Source organism: Phocoena phocoena, chromosome 8, assembly GCF_963924675.1.
Source record: "Phocoena phocoena chromosome 8, mPhoPho1.1, whole genome shotgun sequence".
Taxonomy (NCBI): domain Eukaryota; kingdom Metazoa; phylum Chordata; class Mammalia; order Artiodactyla; family Phocoenidae; genus Phocoena; species Phocoena phocoena.
The window spans coordinates 105,291,581-105,312,750 of record NC_089226.1 but is presented as its reverse complement, the minus strand read 5'-3'; the positions used below and the strand labels follow the sequence as shown (position 1 = coordinate 105,312,750).

Sequence of the window (21,170 nt, the reverse complement as noted above, 5' to 3'; positions counted from 1 at the left end):
CCGGAGCCTGTGCTCCATCCGCAACGGGAGAGGCCACAACAGTGAGAGGCCCACGTACCGGAAAAAAAAAAAAAAAAACTGAGAGTGGCTATATTAATTTTAGACAGAGAAGACTTCAGAGCAAAGAAAGTTGTCAGTGATAAGAAGAGTTATTACAAAATGAAAAGGGGGTCAATACTCCAAGAAGACATAACAATCCTTAATGTTATGCAGTTAACAACAGCATCAAAATACAAGTCAAAAAAGGATAAAACTGCAAGGAGAAATAGATGAATTTACTATTGTAACTGGGGACTTTAACGCTCCTCTATCAGAAATAGACAAATCCAGCAAGCAGAAAATCAATAAAGACATAACTGAACTCAACAGCACCATCAATCAACCATATAATTGACATGTATGGACTAATTCATCCAGCAGTAGCAAATCACACATTCTTCTCAAACACACATGGAATACGCACCAAGATGGACATTCTATGAAATACACCTTAACAAATTAAGAACAGAAATCATACAATGTCTGCCCATAGACCACAATGCAATTAAACTAGAAATCAGTAACAGAAAGATAGCTGGAAAAACCCAATAAAACTCATAAGACTTTTTCCAGACTAAGGAAGAAAGAAGACCTAAACTGCTAATATCAGAAATGAAAGAGGGGAAGCACTACAGATCCCATATACAATAAAAGGATAATAAAAGAATATTATGAACAACTCTATAGCCACAGATTTGATAACCTAGATGAAATGGACCAACTCCTTGACAGATACAATCTGTCACAACTCACATAAGAATAGACAGTTTGAATAGTTCTACATCTATTAAAGAAATTGAATCAATTATTAATAACCTAAAACAGAAAGCATCACGTCCAAATGGGTTTACTGATGAATTCTACCAAACATTTAAAGAAAAAATTATACCAATTCTCTATCATCTCTTCCAAAAGACAGAAACAGAAGGAATACTTCCTAACTCATTCTGTGAGACCAATCATGCTCCTTGGTATTTACTCAAACGAACTGAAAACTTATGTTCACACAAAAACCTGCACACAGATGTTTATGGCAGGTTTTTCTTAACTGCCAAAACTCGAAGGCAACCAAGATGTCCTTCAGTAGGTGAGTGCATAGACTGGTACAACCAAACAATGGAATATTACTCAGCACTAAAAAGAAATGATCTCTCAAGCCGTGAAAAGACACAGAGGAACCTTAAACGTATATTACTAAGCAAAAGAAGCCAGTCTAAAAAGGCTACAATACTGCATGTTTCCTACTATAATTCTTTCTAGAAAAAGCAAAACTATAGAGACATTAAAAAGATTAGTGAGGTCATCGGAGAGCGCTGCTCGCTGTGGGCAGAGCCTGTGTGCCACTGACGTCACCACCGCCAACTGCTTTCTGGGAGGCAGGAGTGGAAGGCCTAAGAGTTGATAATAATGGCAGATGAAGAGATTAATGAAGACTATCCAGGAGAAATTCATGAATATTTATCAACATTTGAGAATTCCACTGGGGCTGTGGATGAGATGCTGAAGAGTATGATGTGTGTTTCTAGAAATGAGTTGTTGTAGAAGTTGGACCCACTTAAACAAGCAAAAGTGGATTTAGTTTCTGCTTACACATTAAATTCAATGTTTTGGATATATGCGGCAACTCAGGGAGTCAATCCTAAGGAACATCCAGTAAAGCAGGAACTGGAAAGAATCAGAGTATACATGAACAGAGTCAAGGAAATAGCAGACAAGAAAAAGGCTGGTGACCTGGACAGAGGCGCGGCTTCAAGAGGGCATTGGAATAAATGCCCTCTGGGAACCAAAACCTAAAAATGCACCCAAAGTTGTCAATAAAGGAAAGAGTAAAATTAACCTTTTGGTTTGATGTACGCATATTCAAAAAATATATAATTGTTTTGTGTGTGGTTAAGAATTTTATTCTTTTTCTTTTTTCTTTCAATTTACTTTTTTTTTTTTAAATTGGAGTGTAGTTGCTTTACAACATTGTGTTGGTTTCTTCTGTGCAGCAGGGTGAATCAGCTATACGGACACATGTATCCCCTCTTTTTTTGGATTTCCTTCCCATTTGGGTCATCACAGAGCATTGAGTGGAGTCCCCTGTGCTATACAATCTGTTTTCATTAGTTATCAATTTTATACATAATAGTGCATATTTTTATTGTTTTCCACAAGATAGACGATGATTATGTATCACTGTAAGGTTTAAATGTATTCCGTATTGAATTCATATATAAAATCTGTACTTTAAATTTGTAATGCTAAATACCTTTCCCCCCAGAAAGATTAAGTTATATTTATTGAATTTCTTATAGAACACTGAGGTTTTTAACATTGTGGTATATTTATAGTTTACTGTCTCTTGACAAGACTCTTATTTCCTTATACAGGTCACTCTTTCAAGTGCCATTTTATAAGCTACTATGAAATTTAAGTTAAATGTTCTTTGTAAACATTTGTCTATTTTCAGTGAATAATGATTTTATGAAGTATGCTGAAGTTATAAATACACCTGTTTTCATTATATAATATTAAGAAAGAAAAAAAAAGATTAGTGGTTGTTAAGGGTTAAGTCTGAGGCAGGGATGAACAGGCAAAGCCCAGAGGATTTTTAGGGTAGTGAAACTGTTCTACAGACTACAATGGTGGATACGTGCTTTCATACATTTGTCTAAACCCACAGAACATACAACATTAAGAGTGAACCTAATGTAACGTGCGGACTTTGGGTGATAATGATGTGTCAACACAGGTTCATGGAGGTTGGAGGGGGGCGCGTGGGGAGACAAGGAGTATATAGGCTTCTGGCTCTGTACTTCTGCCTCAATTCTGCTGTGAACCTAAAACTGCTTATGAAATAAAATTTATTAATTTAAAAAAATGGTTAAATGTAAATTTGTGTTATGCATATTCTACAACAAGAAAGAAAAGATTTGCTAAATCACTGTTCATTTATAGTAGAGCTTAAAAACGTCATATATGTTATACATCATTTGAAAAGGAGATAAATAGAAAAGCTTTCTAAAAAAAGGTTTCCTTCCACTGCTTAACAGTTGTACTTTGTACGTAAAGATATAAAGCAAAGAAGCCAGCTTATAATTTAGTATTTTACCTATTTCTGTACCAAACACTAAACTTCTAGAAGCTTCTAAGAACAAAGTGCTTTACTGTAACAAACTAAAAGCAAGCCAGGGCTTCCCTGGTGGCACAGTGGTTAAGAATCTGCCTGCCAATGCAGGGGATATGAGTTCGAGCCCTGGTCCGGGAAGATCCCACATGCAGCGGAGCAATGAGGCCCGTGTGCCACAACTACTGAGCCTGCGCTCTAGAGCCCACGTGCCCCAACTACTGAAGCCCGTGCGCCTAGAGCCTGTGCTTGGCAAAAGAGAAGCCACCGCAATGAGAAGCCCGCGCACAGCAACGAAGAGTAGCCCCTGCTCACCGCAACTAGAGAAAGCCCACGCACAGCAGTGAAGACCCAACGTAGCCAAAAATAAATAAATTTATATTGAAAAATAAAAAAATAAAAGCAACCCCAATTTTTTTGTGATTAAAAATAAAAATCTAAAGCCCACTGAAATGGGAAATGGCTATAAAGTATACCAGTAATTAAAAAGAAGGCAGATCTCTGTGTACTGCATGGGACTCAATGAAAAGTGATGAATGATAAGAAAAAAAGGTGTATGCCTAACACTGTATAGTTTCTATAAGCACATATATAAGTAATACAAACACAAAGAAAAAAATAAAAATAAATAGAGACATAACTATTAACAGCAGAAGACAGAAAAGAACTGGGGGAAGGTGAGCAGAAGAGATTTTAGTCTTACCTATTTTTACTTTTTTTCAAAGCAAATATAATCATGCATTGACTAAGTTTTTGAAACTAAGGCTTCTATTCTAAACAGAAAAACGGCAACAGAGTAAAAAAGAAAATTCACAATATCCTACTACCAGTCAAGATTTCAAAACCAAAGCCAGTGAAAGAGTTCATAAAATATTAACCATTAACAAAATCAGCATAGCCTTAATCACTTGGTCTGTGAAAGTTTATGACTTCTACATTAATAAATACACTTGCAAGGGAAAAAAAAAAAAACCCTACAAACTCAAATTACCCAAAGTTATCTTCTATGGAAAAGGGAGGAGAACTTTAATATTACTTCCATTTTATATAGGAAGAAGCTGGGGCTCAGAAAGTGAAATAATTTGCCCAAAGTCAGAGAGCTAGTTCAGTAGTCAAACCAAGATTCCAATCCAATTCTCATCAACTTAACAATGCTTTCCCGAAATCATTCTGGCTAGACCTCCTCCCTCCCTCCCAGAGGTTCCTTCTTCATATAAAAGATGAACATCCTACACTCACCTTAAGGTGAAAAGAGTTAAAATATGCAAGTAATGACTCAAGCACAAGTGACAACCGTAATAACAGGCACTGGGCAAACAAAATAGGAAGAGACAGTTACATCTACCCAGTGTAAGGCAGGTATGTAAGAAGGGCAGGCTGCTGAAGGTTTACACTAATCAAGAGGCAATTCAGCAGTCACTGATGCCAAAAATTGAAAAATTTTAAGCCTGACAATATGGTAAATGGCAGGAATGGACTCTACTTTTTTCAGGGGATAAACATAAACATGCCCAATAACGCTTAACTTTAATCCTCACAACAATTCTGCTAAACCAGCTCGCTCTCTCTCTACCCTGTGCCCCTACAACTCTTTCTCATTCTTTCCTCGTTGCCCTGGAAGATTATCAAACTCTTATTTTTTGAAATTTGATGAAAACAATGGTTATAATACCTATGCATTTCAAGCTCCTTGGCCTCACTGAACATTACTCGGATAGGACTAGAGGTAGTTATTAACTCTTTACTCCTGGCATCGGCAGCACTGGCACCAAACCCCCTAACTCTCCTCAATTTACAAGTCTTGCTAACCACACTATCATAAAGTGAGTTCCAGCCCAGCCCAGCCTATGCTAGTATGTTCCTCCATGCCTCTTTTAATTTACTAGTCAGAGTAAGAAAAGACTTAATATAAAGAAATAAGTATAAAACCATCCCCCCTCTCCCTCAGGATAGGCCACGTATTATAAATGCTGAACTCTACTCTTTTCCTTTCGCAAAGACAGATTCAGCTCAGAATCTATTTTGATCCACATCCCTTTTCCAGATTGTTTTTGGTGTTCTATACTTGGCCAGAGTCACATTTAAAGTTCACATAGACGTTTCCTAGCAATCAAATGATCCCATTTTAAAAAGGTAACTAGTCTTGAAATCCTTTCCATTTCTGGATATAAAAATGAGCTAATTAATATGAAGAACCAGAAAATCTTTAAGAAATTCCTTATTGACACAGGAATACTCCATTTAAAGGAGGAAAAAACAATCACATTTGCCAGCTCTTAACAAAATGAACATCCTTGGGACTTCCCTCGTGGCGCAGTGGTTAAGAATCTGCCTGCCAATGCAGGGGACACGGGTTCGAGCCCTGGTGGGGGAAGATCCCACATGCCGCGGAGCAACTAAGCCCGTGCGCCACGACAACTGAGCCTGCACTCTAGAGCCCGTGTGCCACAACAACTGAGCCTGTGCTCTACAGCCCGTGAGCCACAACTGCTGAGCCTGCACACCACAACTACTGAATCCCGCGAGCCACAACTACTGAAGCCTGCGCACCTAGAGCCCGTGCTCCACAAGAGAAGCCACCGCAATGAGAAGCCCACACACCACAACGAAGAGTAGCCCCCGCTCGCCACAACTAGAGAAAGCCCACGCGCAGCAACGAAGACCCAACACAGCCAAAAAATAAAAATGAATTTTTAAAAAATGAACAGCCTGTATTACTTGCAATTCTTAAAGTTTTTTGAATGCTGACACATATCCAAAACAATATCTGGTACGTGATTATTCAAAAGTAGCAAGATGCCGAAAGAACAATCGAAAATAAAAAGTAATACCAGCAATCTAAAAATAAAAAAAGGCTAAACATATCTGCTGGACTGGCCAACATGAAGAGCACTTTAGGCACAGAATACCTCAAATTCCTGGATAAGGAACAACTGACAGCTCACTTCTAGTTCTAATCTAATTAGGCAATAGCTGCATATAAACTGGGATTAAAAGCATTTGAAAATTCTTATAAGGGTAAAGATATCAATTAACTTCAGGCCTTAAGTTAAATATGAAATGTCTAAGATCACCAAAAAAGAAGTGTCTAAACTCTTACTGGGTGTAGGTAGAAAGAGCAGACAGGAATGAAGGAAAAAAATCCCACAATATATAGGCAAGAAAAGGAAAAGAACAGAAAAAAAGCCCAATTAGAGAGCACAAAATACGAAAGTAGAAATAAACCAAATATTTCAATCACAACTAATGCAAATAAACTAACCACCTTAAACTCAAATTATAAAAATGCAATCTAGCTGTGTGCTGCTTTCAAAGGGCACTCCTAAAACATTAAGGACACCAAAACTTGATAGTTAAAGGGCAGAAAAATATATACCAAGCAAACATTAACTAAAGTCCCTTGGTACAGCTATGCCAATATCTGACAAAATATATTTTAGTGGAAAAAATGTTCCTAGAAACACAGATTCGTTACAGAATGACAAACTGTGCAAGTCACTGGAAACTTAGCAATTCTAAACGTATAGATAGAAAGCAAAAATTGAGAGAACTATAGGAATTTGACAAATGTTCCATCACAATGGGATTTTAACAACACCCCTCTCTGTAACTGATGGAACAAGCAGACAGTATTAGTTAAGGACACTAGTTCGAAAGTGAATTCAATTAATGTGTTTCATCCAATAGACATGGGAAAACCTGACCTTAAAATTGGAAACACATTCTTTTTAAACACACATGGAAAACTGATAAAAATTTGCCACAAACTAGACACCATTAAAACAGCCTCAACAATTTCAAACAATCAAAATCACACTGGACCACATTTTATTAGCACAACGTATGTTAGCAATCAATAACAAAGATTAAAAGATACAGGGCTTCCCTGGTGACACAGTGGTTAAGAATCCACCTGCCAATGCAGGGCACATGGGTTTGAGCCCTGGTCCGAGAAGATCCCACATGCCGTGGAGCAACTAAGTCCGTATGCCACAACTACTGAAGCCCGTGTGCCTAGAGCCCATACTCTGCTACAAGAGAAGCCACCGCAATGAGAAGCCTGCACACCACAACGAAGAGTAGCCCCCACTCGGCACAACTAGAGAAAGCCCGCGCACAGCAATGAAGATCCAATGCAGCCATAAATAAATAAATTAAATATATATCAGCATTTTTTAATACACTTTCTAAATTTCTAAGGCAGAGAAGAAATCAAAATGAAAATGTGAAGATATTCAGAACTAAAAGATAAAAATTTTGCATAGCAAAACTACTGAATTGGAGCTAAAGTAGTATTTAAAGGGTAGTTACTACTTTATTTACATATATATGTATACATGTACACAAAAGACCTGAAAATTAATGAGCTAAAAATCCTTGTTTAAGAAACTAAATATTAGTAATTAATTACAAATCAGGCGAAGTCAAAAGATAAGAGATTATAATTTTCTGCCAATATATTTGAAAACACGGACAAAATAAATGTTTTAGAAAAATGTAAATTACCAAATGTGACTCAAGAAAAAGAAAACTCTAATGAGCCTATAAATATTAAAGCAACCAAGACAGTAATTTTTAAATTCAGAGAGAAAACACCAGGCCCTGATGGTTTTACAGGCAAGTTTTATCAAAATGAAAGAATAGATAATTCCAATTTTACATACAAACTCTCTAAGAGAAAAAAAACATACAAATACTACAGCTTATTTTATTAGACTGAGAATACCCTTGATAGCAAAACTCATAGAGCTGATACAAAAAAGGAAAGTTAAAGATCTTACCAATGAACATAGATACATAAATCCTAAGATATTAGCAAGTAAAAAAAAATATCTAAGGGAATTCCCTCGCAGTCCAGTGGCTAGGACTCGGCACTTTCACTGCTGGGGCCACAGTTCAATCCCTGGTCAAGGAACTAAGATCCCGCAAGCCGAGTGGCAAGGTCAAAAAAAAAAAAAAAAATACATGCGGGCTTCCCTGGTTGCGCAGTGGTTGGGAGTCCACCTGCTGATGCAGGGGACACAGGTTTGTGCCCCAGTCCGGGAAGATCCCACATGCCGTGGAGTGGCTGGGCCCGTGAGCCATGGCCGCTGAGCCTGCACGTCCGGAGCACCGCAACGGGAGAGGCCACAGCAGTGAGAGGCCCGCGTACAGCAAAAAAAAAATTAAAAAAAAAGCCAAAAACAAAAGAACAATTTTGTTTAAAAAAAGAATATGTCATGATTGAGCTGGATTTATCCCAGAAATGTGAAATTAATTCCAATATTACCTTTTAGAGCAATTTTTCACATTACTAGATTAAAGGAGAAAAACTGTAATATCATCCCAATAGAAGTAGAAAATGCATTCAATTAAGTGCAATGCCCACTTGTGATGTGTTTTTAAATTTCTCCATAAACTAAGATTGAAGAAATCTTCCTCAACCTGTTAAAGGAAAAAAAAAAAGTATCCACACATTTAATGGTGAAAGATAAAAGCATTTCCCTTAAAACCGGGAATATGACAAAGATGCCCGCCATTACCATTTATATTTGGCACTGGTGATGGTTGCCATGAAGCAGTGCAGTTAAGACTAGAGTTAAGATATAAAAAGTAAAAGGACTGGAAAGAAATGACCTGTCATTATTCAAAGATTAGATGATTATCTACATAAAAACCCCCAAGAGTCCACAAGCAAATTATTAAGTTAGAGAAGTTAATGAATATGACTCACATATAAAGTCATCTGCATTTCCATTTACCAGCAAAGAGAAATTTTTAACTTAAAAAAAAATTTACAACAGCAACAAAAACTATAAAGCAACCAAAGAACCAAAATCTAACAACAACAACAACAAATGCAAGACCTGTAGAAAGAAAAAAACATAAAACTTTTTAAAAGACAACTACCTATAAACCAAAAAATCTATTTCCTCCTCTACTTGGGTAGTATGAGGGACAGAAGAAAAGATTAGAAGATATTAAGATCCATTTTTGCCCTTTTATTACATGCTTTCAAAAAATACTTTTTTAGGGCTTCCCTGGTGGCGCAGTGGTTGAGAGTCCGCCTGCCGATGCAGGGGAAAGGGGTTCGTGTCCTGGTCCGGGAAGATCCCACGTGCTGCGGAGTGGCTGGGCCCGTGAACCATAGCCGCTGAGCCTGCGCATCTGGAGCCTGTACTCCGCAATGGCAGAGGCCACAGCAGTGAGAGGCCCGCATACCGCAAAAAAAAAAAAAAAAGACAAACAGGTATTTCACAAAAGAAGAAATCCAAATAGCCAAAAAAATGCTCAACTTCAGTAGTAATATGAAAGAACATTAAAACCATGCAGAAATAAATGAATTAATAAAAATGGCCAAAGAATTACTTGAACAGACGTTCCTCTAAAGAAGATAAACAAACAGCCAATAAGGACATGAAAAGATGCTCAACAGCATTAGTCATTCAGGAAAGGCAAAATCACAATGAGATACCACACTTCACTAGCATGGCAATCATTTTTTTTTTTTAAAGGGAAGATAATGTATGTTGGTGAGGACATGGAGAAATTAGAACGCTGATACAGTGTTGGTGAGAATATAATATGGTACAGTCACTTTGGAAAACAGTTTGGTAGGTCTTCAAAATGTTAAACACAATTACATTACCTAACAATTCCACTCCTTGGTATACACCAAGAGAAATAAATACCTATGCGCCTCCAAAGACTTATACACAAATGTATAAGCAGTATACAGCAGTACTGTTCACAACAGTCAAAAAGTGGAAACAATCCAAACATGCACCAACTGATGAATGGATAAATAACATGTCCTATGTCCATACAATGGAATGTTATTCAGCAATCAAATGAAATGACACTGATACTGAAATATGCTACAACATGGATAAACCTTGAAAACATGCTAAGTGGAAGAAGCTAGTCACAAAAGACCACATATTGTATGATTCCATTTACATGAAATGTCCAGAACAGGCAAATCCACAGAAAGTCCATTAGTGGTTGCCTAGAGGTTAGGTGGGAATGGAGAGTCACTGCTAATGGGTACAAGGTTTCTTTTCAGGATGATGAAATGTTCGAACATTAGACTGTGATCATTACACAGTTCTGTGAATATACTAAAACCTATTAAATTGTACGCTCTAAGTGGGTAAATTGTAATATGTGAATTACATCTCAATAAAGCTATTAACTTAAAAATGAGATGTAAGTTCACACCCACCAATCTGGCAAATACAACAAAGAAGTCGAACAATACCAAGAGTTGGCAAGGATGCAGAACAACAGTGCTGGTAGGAGGGTAAACTGGCTCAACTATTTTTAACTAAAGTTAAAGCTGTACAGATCCCACTACCCTGCAATTCTAGTTCTCTCCAAGGCTTCATACCTTGGAGAAATGCTTTTGCACTTGTTCAAAGCCTCGTTGTTTCTTTAGTGGAAACAATCCTATCCTACAATGATAGGACAGAGAATAAAATGAGATATTCAGTCTGAAATAGAACACAGAAGTGAAAAGGAATAAACTATAGCTACACACATCAATGTAGACAAAACTTGTTATCTGCATCGTCTCACTTCCCTCACTTCCCAGCTTCAAGTCCATACCTCACCATTATAATCACTCCCTTGACCTTCTCTTGCTTTGCCACTTTTGCCTGGGTAAACCACAACTGCAACACTGCCTACTCTGCTCCCAGGAAAAAGAACACAACTGCTTTTTTCACTCTAAACTAAGGATGGCTCCCCTCAGGAGGCCATTCCACATGGCTAGTCCATTCACATTCTGACCTTCCCATAGAATACTGCGTACCTTCTCCTCTCTCCTCACAACCCACCGGCCCCTACTCACCCTCATTTTTACTGATAAATCCTCCTATTTCACGGAGAAAAAAAAGAAAGAAGAAAACGGCCCTGCTCCCAGCATGCCAGCTCCCCTACTATGCTCTCCCTCATCTCACCAAGGAAGAGTATACGGGTGCTCCACGTGGGCCCATTCCCAGCAAATGTCCCCTCTCCCGCTTCATCAATGTGTTCATTCTGTACAGAACCATTTCCCACGAACAGTACAAAAATGCTGTAATTTCGGCCATCTCAACCAAACTTTCTCAGGACCCCAACTCTCCCTTTAGCATGGCGCCAAGTGCCCACAAAAGGGCTTTCTCTACTTGCCCTCCTCTTCTCTCAATCCCTCGTGAACCCTCCCTTCCAGGCTCTTCCTGCACCACCGTGTGGGGACTGCTCTTGTCAAGGTCATCAGTGACTCATGTGCCACCAAAGCCAGAGGACAAGTCTGGGCCCTCATTTCACCTGAGGGCACAGCAGGAGCACTGGGCGTGGGTTCTCACTCCCTCCCCCTTGACGACACCTCCCCCATCTTCAAAGATGCAAGGGCCACCTGGTTCTCCTCTACCTGGGAGCCTGCCTGTCCCCATTTTCCTTGCTGCCTCGGCCCTCATTCATCAGTGCGCTCACTCAACATCAGGACTTTTAAGTGTCATCAAAACACTGAGGACTCTCACACGTCTATCCTCAGCCCAGACCTCTCCCCTCAACTCCGAACGCCGTAACCCTACGTGGCTCCAGTCGGCTCTCGAACGAAGACGGTCACAAATGCAACAGGCCCAGACCCCAGCTCTTGATCTTACTTCCAAACCTGCACCTCCCACCACCTTGACCGCAAGCAAAAACCCCTGGTCGGTATCACCTTCACTCCGTTCTCTCAGCTATATTCAATCTGTCAACAAAGCCTGTTGGCCCGACCTTCAAGATGCACCCAGAATCCAACCACTCCTCACTTCCACCCTTGTGCCCCGTCAGTCCAAGCTGCCATTATTGTTTTGTTGGATCCTGGGCAGCAGAGGGGCAGCTATTCTTAACATGGTTTCAGGGGAACCTTTTAAAAACATAAATCAGATCTCATATCACACCCCTGCTCAAAACACTACAATACTTCCCATCTCATTCAGAGAAATAGACAAAATCCCAACTGCCTGTGTGACTGGCTCCCGCTCCCACCCCACCCCACCCCCACCCCACCCCCGCCCCCCCGACTTTCTCTCCTGCCACTCTCCCTCCAGCCTGGCTCTCTACTGTCCCTCCAACACAACAGGTACAACCCTTCTTAGCACCTCACGTGCACTGGACTCTGCCTGTGAGACTCCCCTTACCCCACCCCCACCCGGAGCCACGTGGCTCCCTGCCTCACCTCCTGTGTTCAGAGGTCTCAGGAAGGCCCCTCCTGACCACCTTATTTCAATCTGCAAACAGCCCCCACCCACCTGGCTTGACTTTGCTCCCAGCTGTATCACCACATGACTACCGTGTCTTTGACTTTCTGTCTTTAACTGTCTTTCTCCACCAACACGTAAGTTCCAGAGGACAGGGACAATGTCTTCTTTGCTCACTGCTAATATAGCCAGCATCAGAACGTATGTTTTATCGCCTAAGACATAAGTACTCAACCATCTGAATAAATGAGTCTCAAAAACAGTAAGAGGGGAGGGGTGAATTACAGAACAAAATGATTCCATTTATATAAAGACATGCAAAAATTAAGTTATATTATATAAGGATACATTCACAGATGGTAACACCATAAAGTAAATCGAGAAAATGATACATGCAGGTCAGCCCTTGCTTTGGGGAGGTCAGAAGAGGTAGGAGTGGTCGGGGAGGTCATACAGGAAGCCAAAGGTAGTGGCAACATTCCATTTCTTAAGCTGGTCAGTGGGTGCACAATTGGTAGTTTTAACATTTAATATCTGTACCCATGCTGACATATACTCCTTGAACATATGATCTCATTAAAAATTGAAACAAAGAACAGGTTAGAGCAAGACAGGTCAAATCCAGCCCACCACCTGTTTTTGTAAATAAAACTCTACTATAAGACAGCCACCTTCGTGTGTTTCATGTTGACTGTGGCTGCTTTTACACCACAGCAGCAGAATCGAGTAGTTAGAGACCATATAGCCAGCAAAGCCTAACATATTTACTGACTGGCCCTTTACAGAAAAGAGTTCTCTGGTTATAATGTGAAATTTGAAAAGAAACTGAAAGCAAAATTTAAAAGAGCCAATCTTCTGTTAAAAAACACTGATCTCTCAAGGACTTCCCTGGCGGTCCAGTGGTTAAGACTATGAGCTTCCACTGCAGGGGGCATGGGTTCGATCCCTGGTTAGGGAACTAGATCCCACATGCCTCGTGGCACGACGGTCAAATAAATAAATAAAAGTTAAAAACGAAAACAAAACATTGATCCTTCAAGACATGTGATTATCTCCAAGAGCACAGTACACTGAAAAAATATGGTTCCATATAACACGAGGGATTCCAAAGCAAACGGGGTTTTTATACTGTCTTAAAGCAGCAGAGAGAGTTTAAAGATGAATATTTTAGAAAGCAAAGTGCAAAACCTCAAATTTATGATCTCTACTCCCACCCCAGTAAGAAAATATTATCACATTTTAGCAAATAAAATCTATATAACATAATCCAAATTTGGGAGGAAAAGGAAGACAACAACAACACTACCACCGAACTCTACAACCTGCCCTCACCCACTTCGCCATCATCCTATACTTCCCCAGGGCAGCTAGTTAGACCTCGAAGGTCCTCTATGATGCCATAATACTCCATTTCACTTTTTCAGGGCATTTCACTGAAGCTTTTATTATTCATCTCTGAACTTGTTTCTATTGTTATTAGGAAGAAGACTGATAACAGTAATATTAAAACAAATATTACTGTGTACTAGGCATTGTGCTAGTTCGTTTATATTTAATATTCATTTCACAAACAGGAAACAAAGGAACAGAGATGTCATCTAACATTATGATTACACAGCTGGAAGACTGTGGAAGCCAGAACTCAAAGTCAGCTATTTTAGCTCCTGTGTACTCTTGACCTCCACAAGACACTCTGAATTGAGAACAGAGAACAGATATTAATCTGTGAAAACTTCCTTAGCTTAAAATACTATCCCTATGATAGGTGCCAAATACATAGCTGCTGTATCCATCTAAGAGTATAATAAATCAAGGATGAGAGGTCCACAGTAGAAAGGGGGGAAGGGGGTCATTCAGAGAGTATTGTTTAATCAGAAGGGATTGGGTCTCATCACAGGCAACAGAGGCAGATGTGACCTGCCCACTGTCCAGAGGCAACAGAAACCCTATGTATCTCTAAGTCAACAAAAGTAAACCAGGAGACACTACACTCCCTCATCTACTACAATGACAAAAACAGATATGTACTACCACTAAAAAACAAACAACAACAAACAAAACACCAACTCAGAAGTTAACCATTTATTCTTTTTTCTTTAAATTTTTATTGGAGTATAGTTGATTTACAATGTTGTGTTTATTCTTAACTCGCCTGAGTTCCAGCTATGATGTTATTGTTGAAACAAATGACATTTGAAATTACGGTCTATTGGGGCCACCGAAACCCTAAGGAATCACCCAGGAACTGAGATTTCTCTGCTGCCTACAGGTCCATTTTCCAGAATGACCTAAATCTTTCTCTAATAATCAGTGACCTCCAAAACCATGATTCTCATAAAAGGAAGCCCCAAACAGCCACTCAAGTCAATACTTGTCAATGTTCCTCGCACCACTGCCTCATCTGGGGACTGAAGGCCCAGATTTCACCAAGGTCCAGCCAATGCCTACTGACTACACTAAGCCTTACGGGATAGAAGAGGCCACCCCGGAGTGTGCCTTAGTGGCTAGTGTAACTGCTGCCTACTCACCCTGATAGGGTCTCAGAGGGCCATGCATTCTCAGGCAAGCTCCCCTTTCTCTCCTTGTCAGTGTGTCGCATTACTGTTGACACCAGCATTATTGTTCAGATTTACATCCAGGTCCAGGGAACTCCAGGCTCCCACTAGCAATCCACGCAGCTTTCTCCAAGTCTGACTCAACATTCAGTCATACTTTTACTTCTGCAGGCTTACTTGCTTTTACTTATTTATTTATTTATTGCCGCCTTTTTAGTTCGGCTGCCTAATGTTTCAAAAAAACAATCTCATTCATCTTTCCTTTGGGCCACCAGATTTCAGGGCAGTCAGCATCTGGTGTACACAAACCATTCCAAGTCAATACATATTACCGCTGTAAGATATTCTGGAATTAGTAATACCCTAGTTTTCTCCAGAGTTGTTGAGAAATACAAAATCAGAGTCTCCTTATATCAGTAAAAAGATGTTCAGAACCTATCAAACTTTATTTGTATAAAATCAGTCGATTGTGTAGTCTTCACTAATACTTAATAAAACAGATCAACACTAGCCAGCAGAAGTGAGAAGTAGTAAACCTCCTCTACTCAGAGTAACCCCAGATCTTTGCAAAGTCTGTGACACAAAAATGTCCTAGCTAAGGTTAAGAAGCCTTTCGAGTACTGCCAAGATTCCCTTTTACTTGCTTCTTTACCGTCTAGCCAATCTACCTGGTACCCAGATGTCAGTTCATAATCATTCAAAACCTGAAACTGGGCATTGACTAGTAACTCTCTCTCCCCTCCCAGTAAAGAAAAATAAAGGGGGAGGGAGAAGGAAAGGGGGTTTCCGTGGCAACTAAATGCAAGCCAAAGTCAAAGTCAAATCAACAGTCAACCTCGATCCAGACTGCAGCAGGAAAAAATCCATTCCCACTGGAAGCACCATGGATTTCAAGGATGCTCAAGATGTTTAGCATGAACCTACACCAAGCCTCTGATCAGTATGGGAAAAGTCAGTGTTTCAAGTCTGATCAAGATGTTGCAACCAACATCTATGGAGCAAAAGACAATATAGGTCAATCCTATTTGTCACTACAAAGCAGCTTCACCAGCACGGGAAGAGAGGCACTGCTTAGACACACCAAACCAAGGAGGAAAGTGGAAGTAACTATTCAATACATATGAGAAACAAAGGTGTAACTATTTTATTTTTTGGCAAGAGACTTCTGGCAATCTCAACCACCCAACCAGCAAACACAAGCTCTCTCCTCTCAAGTCTCTAGGGCCTCTCATTAAGAGTCTGCTATTTACACCCCATACAAGTCTAACAAGCTGTGTTCTCTGGCCTCACAGCCAAAAGGACATCTCTTTTGTCAATGCTGCCTCTCCCCATAGACTGCAAGCCTTAAATGCCTGTTCATGACTGAATCCCTAATACAGTTCCTGACAGGGTAAGGATTCAATATATTTGCTGACCAAATAAATGACGACTAGAAGAAGCAGACAGGAGGAGTGGTCACCTGTCATTCTCAGCATAGCCACAGGCCTGATTTCAGGATGAAGGATTAGAAAGTGCCTCCCTGATCTCCTCCCTTTTATATGTCGAGATTTTAACATTTGGTTGGTAAAAATCTGTACAATTTTTATACTAACATTCTTCCACTCAATAAACTAGATCATGCATATTCTAAGTGTGTGTGAGAAAAGGATCTCTGCCGGTCTCTCTTCTACTGTACCTCACCTCCCCAGGAGGAAAAACACTCACCCACTTGGGTCAGAGTCCAGGGCACAGGCAATCCCCCTTTGCTAGCAAGCAAGGGTCACTGTGTTAAACAATAATCATAGAGTTTGCCTCTCTCTTGCCTTCAAAGGGCAGAAATGGCAAATCAATCCAGGGCTAACTCTCTAGAAATAGGCTTTCATTTAAAAAAAAAAAAAAGATAATGATGAAGCTGGCATCTAAAAACAGAACTGACAGCTGACTGACAGGATGAGGGCAAAAGATACAAAACTCAAAAACCACAGTAGGATAAGGTTATTTAGCATAGGCACAAACAATCCTAAACGCCTGAGCGCACTAAGTTTCAGCTATGGCAACAGATTCTCATGAAGCAACAGGAAAAAAAAAAAAACAGTTTCTCAATTATGTTATAAAATAAATTCACTTAAAAAAATTTTTTTAAAGTTCAGTCTCCTTTAAAGTTCAGCACCTGAAAATAACGTACGTACACCATCTTTCCCCACTAAGTAATGTCCAAGGTAGGATCTAGGTATAGGTAGAGCTCACAGATGACACAAAGAATTCCTTGACCCACAAGCAGTCCCTAAAATCTGTGGTCTAGAAGAGCGGTTCCAAAACCTAGCTGCACTTCAGTGCTACTTGAGGAGCTTTTAAACACATATTCTCACTCTCACCACACATTTCTAGAGGTGGAGTTCATCACCCATGGGCTTAAAAAGTATCCCAAATGATTCCAATGCAGGCCAGATTAGGCCATCTATCTAGAGCAGGGTTTCTCAACCTCAGCACCACTGATATTTGGGGCTGGATAATTTTTTATCAGGGGGAGAGGGTTGCCATCCTGTGCACCATAGGATGTTTAGCAGCATCCTTGGTCTCTACCCTCTAGAAGTCAATACTACACTGCCCAACCCCACAGATGTGACAAGCAAAAACGTCTCCAGACATTGCCAAATGTTTCTCTGGGGCAAAATCATCCTCCAGTTGAGAACCACTGATATAGAGTAAGTCAAAAACCAACCATTTGAGGTTCTCTTAAGAAAGGAGAGACAAGAAAGCTTTTTAAAGCCAAGAGGCCAGGTCTATTTTTTTCTATCCATCTCACCTAAGAAAAAGTAGCGAATCCTCGGCTCACACCAGGGCTCAGACCTTGACTTATGAGGAGGAGCAACCACAGCCTCTTGTGCTTTTTATGAAATAAACTCTGAGCTGAGTTTTAGCTGAGCAGACGGTTAGAAGAACTTCGCTATCATTCTTCTTAAGGGTAATAAAGCATTGTAAAATTTTAGACCCATATACACACTCAGGCTGCCTCTCAAATATCCAAAATATAAAACCCCAAGATACAAGTTTATCAAAGAAGCAAACTAAATTCCAATCCTGACCAATACTGTTTTAAGGAAGATGTCTCATCTGTAACAAGCACATTATCTTTGTACCAAATCAATGCAAAAATTTACTTTAAAGAGGCTAAGCAAACCTCACCCAGTCAAGCCTTAATTTTATCACTATTCATTTTCTGTCCAGTTATGGTCTGATTCTCAAATTCCCAAGCAGTTAATTGAAACCAGCAAGTTTTTGTTTTGCTATACTTTACACAAAAGCTAGTTTTCTAATCTAAAACAATCTTCTTCCTGTTCCTCAGTAAGTTAAACCAGCGAGATGCTCATCTGTACTTAAGACCAAGTCTTTCAAAAGAACACTTCCCCAAGTGCAACGAAGCAAGCCAAGGCCCAAGCAAGTAATTCCTGCGGAAAGGCAAGCATGGTTTCAAGTGCCAGGCAGAAGAGCACGGGGCAAGAATCAAAAGACTGTGAGTATATGTGTGAGTGAGCGCGTGGCATCCTGTTAGATACTCTAGACTCTGACCAAACACACTGAAATGCAAAACATCCATCCAGGACAACAGCTAGTTCCCAAACTATCCTCACTGAAGTGTATCTCAATACACAGCAACCCTTCAAATCTCAGTAAAACCCAGGAGTACACTAAGAAACTCTAGAATTATTGGGGGCCAATCACACTCAATACGTAGTATCCAAAAAGTACGGTAGGAACAGAATCCGACTGGAGCTCCCGATGGCCTTTTCTTTATTTAACCATCTCTTAAACCATTCCGAGGCACCACCACGAATTACTCCAAAAAACGTTTGTAATTTAATCAATCTTCAACCACCCCTTCTCCTGGGTGGTTCTCAGGCCAAATGACTCTTAAACACACAGAGCTTTCTAAAGACAGACACCAAAAGCCAGGACTTAAACACTCATGTGACTTCCTAATAGTATCTAAACATTTAAAAATCAAATTTAAATTAATAATGGCCACTAATTACTCAGCGTATTCTTCGCGCCAGGCACCGTTTCTAGCTGCTTTACACGTATTAACTCCTTTCCTCCCGACAAACTTAAGGAGGGAGACGCTGTTGCTATTCCCGTATCACAGAAGGAGCAGGGAGTTTGGGTAACCTGCCCAAGGTCACAGGGCTAGAAAGCGGTGAAGCTGAGACCTGAAACCAGGCAGTCTAACCCGAGAGCAAAGAAAGCTCCACCACTATCACCGCTACGGAGACTTTCCAGTGGCTGGAAATCTGGAGTCTCTTTCCCACTTGCTGCCTACCTACAACGTGACCTTGAGGACATAATCGCAGTCAACTCCACAGTAACAAAACAGCCACATTAACATTAAGTGCTGTGAGGATGAAAGGAAACAACTCCCAAGCGCCCCTCCCAGAAAAGCAAAACATAAAGCTCTATCCGACCCACAGAGAAAATGGTGAAGTACCGAGAAAATTACACGAAGCTCCGAGGTTGAAACGTCAGGACACACAGGTACATCCAAGGACTCATTCCGTCCACCTACAACCAAGAGTCCAAGTTGTGATCAGGGCAAGTAGGACCGGGAGGAAGCCCCTCCGAGGGAACGGCGAGAGGGCTTCTTTAAGAGGGAGGTACTTGCGGCCGAAAGAAGGACCACCCCCCTAGTGCATTTGCGCCAGGGAGGCTTTCGCGACCAGGTCTGCGCTGGAGTCGCAACACCGGAGTTAGCAAATCGCTCGGAAGGAGGTTTAAACGCTCCGAGCCGGGCTCTGCGTATCCCGATGACTCTACTGCGAAGGAGCAGAAACCCACAGAACTTGTTTCCCGGAGAACCGCGTCCAACAATGGCCTTCGCGAGTCTCCGGCGAGCCGCCGCCTCAACTTGACCCGCTCCGCGCTCCGGGGCCCGCGGGCAGCGGACGGCGCTCGGGGCGGAAAGGCCGGAGCGGAGCGGGGCCCGGCCGGGTTAGGGGCGCGCCCGGCCGCCGCGCCAGGCCGCGGACGTCAACGCGGGCTCAAAGTTCGCCGCCCGGCCCGCGACCCACCCAGCCGCCCGGCCCGGCGGGGCCCCCGCGGCCTGTGGCGGGCGAGCAAGCGGCTGACAGGCGCGGGCGGGGACGAGCCGGGGAGCCCGGGCGCCGCGCCTCCCCGGCCGCCCAGCGGCGAATTCCGGGGGGGAGGGGAGGGGGCCGGGACGCTCCCTCCCCGAGCCGCCGAGGCCGGGCTGAGTGGCCCCGCCGCCGCCCACGCGCCGCGCACCCCGCGCACCCCGCGCCGCGGCCCGCTCCGCCGCCCCCTCCCCCCCATTACCTGGAGGTGCCCGCGACTCGCCGCTAGTTGCGCTCAGGCGGGAAACGCGCTCACCGACACCATCAGCGAAGCGCCCAAAATGGCGGACGTATCAAGCAGGCCTTGAGTTCCCCCCGCCCTCCCTCCGGCCGCCTCGCGACCAATCAAGGCCCTGCCCCCGCCCCCGGCTCCACGCTCATTGGCCTCCCTCTCCCTCCCCCTGCAACCTATTGGGTCACACTGCTGCCCCGTTGCACCCACTCCGATTGGCTCGCAGACCCCGTCCGTCAAGTGCGAGGGGCGCATTCTTTTCCCATGGACTTGACGGATCCGGAACCTCTAGGACCCCGGAGTCTGGAGAAACAAATCAGAAACCGAGAGAAACCTGGCTGGGTCCCCCTACGCCGTAGCAACAGCAGGGCCTCCGCTTGACGGACGCTTCGGACCACCAATCCGATAGCCAATGCTTTTTAAAACTAAATTGAGCCAAACCAATCATGGCCGTAGCTCTGGGAGCTGCAAGCGAACCAATGGGGTAGCGAGACCGGAGGGCAGGCGGGTCGGAGGGCCTGGAGGAAACGGGTGATGACGTGAGCCACAATGTGTTTCGGCGGGGGAGATTTTTTTCGAGCTGGGGAATTAGCTCAAATGGTAGAGCGCTGGCTTAGCGTGTGAGAGGTAGCGGGATCGACGCCCGCATTCTCCACGGCCGAATTTTATAAAGGTTGAGGGGTCGCCCGTCGGTGATGGTCACTTTGTTCTCAAAGGCGGCGGCAGTACCAGGAGTTACACGGGCAAGATGAGGGGCCAGGTGTCCCAACCTTGTGCGCCCAGTTCCGTGAGGGAGGAGAAGTGCAGAGACGCGGGGGTCTTTGTTTTGCCTCGCGGAAGGATTTACGCAGGAGCTTCTTCGAATCTAGTGGGCACTTGGTCTGTGCCCAGCCTGCGGGGGTGCGCAGGGAGCAGACGGTC

At 42.3% G+C, this 21,170-nt stretch overlaps 1 protein-coding gene across 1 annotated transcript in view; it reads right to left on the bottom strand.

The window, feature by feature from the left end:
- PPP6R3 (protein phosphatase 6 regulatory subunit 3) overlaps positions 1 to 20,287 on the bottom strand; it is a 125,178-nt gene extending 104,891 nt beyond the window's left edge. Inside the window, exon 1 of the mRNA XM_065881577.1 lies at positions 20,220 to 20,287. The gene's annotated coding sequence lies outside the window, so the exon portion shown is untranslated. The remainder of the gene's footprint in view (positions 1 to 20,219) is intronic.
- Between the last annotated feature and the right edge of the window lie 883 nt (positions 20,288 to 21,170).